Source organism: Carassius carassius, chromosome 9, assembly GCF_963082965.1.
Source record: "Carassius carassius chromosome 9, fCarCar2.1, whole genome shotgun sequence".
Taxonomy (NCBI): Eukaryota; Metazoa; Chordata; class Actinopteri; order Cypriniformes; family Cyprinidae; genus Carassius; species Carassius carassius.
Window position 1 is genome coordinate 17265246 of NC_081763.1, and position 3816 is coordinate 17269061.

The window sequence follows — 3816 nt, forward strand, 5'->3', positions numbered from 1 at the left end:
ACTGTTAAATTAAACAGAAAAGCAAGAATGTGTGCATGATTTGGACGTGGCAGCCAATACAAATAATAACCGGTTCCTTGCCTAAATCGTTTGGACTAGCTATATTACATTGGCTATGGGACTGACTCCCTATTGCGGCCAGCCTCAAGCGGCCAGTCGATGAATTACAGTTTTAGTCACTTCCTTGTTGGCTTCACGAGAGAGAGAGGGATTTTGCCGCTCGGTTTCTGCACGATAGCGCATTTAGAAAAATATTATTTCCCGCCCCAGAAAAAAGAAAAATATTGAACCCTGAATTGTTTTCCACCACTGCCTTTACCTAAATTCAACCTGTTTGTAAATTAAAAGCTTTTAAAACAAACACTCTTGTAACAAGGAGTCGGAGGCGTTCGGATCCATATGCAGCATTTATTCCACAGAATGGTAATACAGGCAGAGATCAGGAATGGCGTCAGGTGTGTCAGGGATAACCAGAATCGTAACCAAAAACAAGCAGAGATCGGGACAGGCAGCAGAGAATCAGAGTCGGAATACACAGTCAAAAGGTCAAAACACAGGAATAACAAACACAGGGAAAAACGCTCGGAAATGTCAGACTGGCTAAACAAGACTTCGCCTTGAGTGAGAGTGAGTGTGCCGCTTTTATGTGTGTGTGTAAATGAGGTGCAGGTGTGGCAAGGAAATTGGCTGATGAATGAGGTGCAGGTGTGGCAGGGTGATTGTGATGCAGTGACTCATGGGTAAAGTAGTTCGGGTGTGGTGCAACAGTATGAGAGGTGCTAGTGTCCAAGTGACATCTGGTGGTTGATGGGTGGAATGGTCCTGAGTGGAGTGCCCTCTAATGAAGTTCATGGGCACTCCATCTAATAATCGTGACATAGCCCACCCCCAAAGGAGCGGCTTCCAGACGCTCAAAACAATCTAGGAGGGCGGTGGAGCGGAGGTGGAACAGGGGGAGGGATGGAGGGCCAGGTCCATGAGGAAGTGCAGTGGACTGGGGCAGAGCAGGTGGAACTGGAGCCCTTCCTGGGCCTAACTCAGGAAAACAGGAGCCCCTCCTGGGCCTGGCATAGGAAACAGGGGCCCGCCATGGGCTTAACTCGGGAACGGGAGCCCGCCATGGGCCTTACTCTGGAACAAGGGTCCACCAAGGCAGAGCAGGTGGCGTGGCAGCCCACCAGAGTGGAGCAGGTGGAGCTGGAGCCCACCAGGGCGGAGCAGAGGACCACCACAGCTGAGAAGACGGGACAGAAGCCCACCAGGGCGGTGCAGAGGACCACCACAGCCGAGCAGATGAGACAGAAGCCCACCAGGGCAGTGCAGAGGACCACCACAGCCGAGCAGACGGGACAGAAGCCCACCAGGGCGGAGCAGAGGACCACCACAGCCGAGCAGACAGGACAGAAGCCCACCAGGGCAGAGCAGAGGACCACCACAGCCGAGCAGATGGGACAGAAGCCCACCTGGGCGGAGCAGAGGACCACCACAGCCAAGCAGACGGGACAGAAGCCCACCAGGGCGAAGCAGAGGACCACCACAGTGGAGTCGATGGCACCGGACCGCAAGTCTGCTCAGGTGGGACTGAAACAGAGAACATTGACAGGTTAATAGCGGCCTCCGTGGCCGTCATGAGATGGTAGCTGGCCTCCTTGGCCATTACAGGGCAGGCGGTTAGTTCATGGAGGACCTCCGTGGCCATGACAGGACAGACAGAGAGTTGGTGGATGGTCTCCGTAGCCCAGACCTGAATGAATGAGAGCTCATTGACGGCCTCCCTGGCCGTGACAGGATAGGACGAGAGCTCTGAGATGTGACGAGGCTCTGGGAGTTCGGCTGAGATGTGACGAGGCTCTGGTAGATCTGTGGTGATTTGATTGGGTTCATGAAGATCAGCTGTGACTTGACTGTGCCCATGAAGATCGTTGGTGACTTGACTTGGTTCCTGAGGATCAACTGTGACTTGACTTTGCTCATGAAGATCGTTGGTGACTTGACTTGGTTCCTGAGGATCAACTGTGACTTGACTTAGTTCATGGAGGTTAATGGTGACTTGACTTTGCTCATGAAGATCATTGATGACTAGACTTTGCTCATGAAGATCGTTGGTGACTTGACTTGGTTCCTGAGGATCAACTGTGATTTGAGTTAGTTCATGGAGGTTAATAGTGATTTGACTTTGCTCATGAAGATCAACGGTGACTTGACTTTGCTCATGAAGATCAACGGTGACTTGACTTGGTTCCTGAGGATCAACTGTGACTTGACTTGGTTCCTGAGGATCAATTGTGACTTGACTTTGCTCATGAAGATCGTTGGTGACTTGACTCGGTCCTTGAAGATCACCGGTGACTTGACTCGATCCTTGAAGATCACCGGTGACTTGACTCGGTCCTTGAAGATCACCATTGACTTGACTTGGCTCTGGAAAGTCCATGGTGACTAGCCCTGGCTCTGGAAAGTCCATGGTGACTAGCCCTGGCTCTGGAAAGTCCATGGTGACTAGCCCTGGCTCTGGAAAGTCCACGGTGACTAGCCCTGGCTCTGGAAAGTCCACGGTGACTAGCCCTGATTCCGGAAGGTCAACGGTGACTAGCCCTGACTCTGGAGAGTTCACTGGAACCTGACTCGACTCTGGAGAGTTCACTGGAACCTGACTCGACTCTGGAGAGTTCACTGGAACCTGACTCGACTCTGGAGAGTTCACTGGAACCTGACTCGACTCTGAAAATTCAACGGTCAACTGACTCGACTCTGGAAGGCCAACAGGAACTAACCCTGACTCTGGAAGGTCAGCGAAGACTTGACCTGACTCTGGATGGTCAACAGTGACCTGATTAGACTCTGGGAAATCAACAGAGACCGGACTTGACTCATAAGGTTTAACTGTTGTTTCACTTGACTCTTGGGTGTTAATGGTGACCTGACCTTGTTCTGGACGGTCAGTGGAGACTTGACCTGACTCTGGAAAGTCGACGGGGACCTGACTTGACTCTGGAAATTCAACTGAGGCGGCCATCTTGTGCAGCGGTGTTGGGCTGGCGGCCATCTTGTGCAGCGGCGCTGGGCTGGCGGCCATCTTGTGCAGCGGCGCTGGGCTGGCGGCCATCTTGTGCAGCAGTTTTGGGGCTTTAAAGTCCTCTGCCTCTCCCACCGTGAAAGGAGAACCACATAACAAGAGTGCATAGTCCATTGTGTCCCTTAAGCTGCAATTAAACTCCCCTCTAGGCAACCATGATTTTACTGGTTCATTGAGTCCAAAACGGAATAAATCCTTAAACCAGACTTCATCGTCTAGAGGAACTCGATAAACCAATTCACAGAACTGTTGAACATAGTCCTCAATAGATCGATCTCCTTGCTTAAGATCTAATAGCAGGTCAACTGGATCTGTGGTTAGGCTGGATTGGTGATATGCTGACATTGAAACAGGAACCGATACCTCAGTGACAAGGGGATACCGGGCTGCTGGATCCTGGTATGGCGAAGTCTTCTGTAACAAGAAGTCGGAGGCGTTCGGATCCATATGCAGCATTTATTCCACAGAATGGTAATACAGGCAGAGATCAGGAATGGCGTCAGGTGTGTCAGGGATAACCAGAATCGTAACCAAAAACAAGCAGAGATCGGGACAGGCAGCAGAGAATCAGAGTCGGAATACACAGTCCAAAGGTCAAAACACAGGAATAACAAACACAGGGAAAAACGCTCGGAAATGTCAGACTGGCTAAACAAGACTTCGCCTTGAGTGAGAGTGAGTGTGCCGCTTTTATGTGTGTGTGTAAATGAGGTGCAGGTGTGGCAAGGAAATTGGCTGAT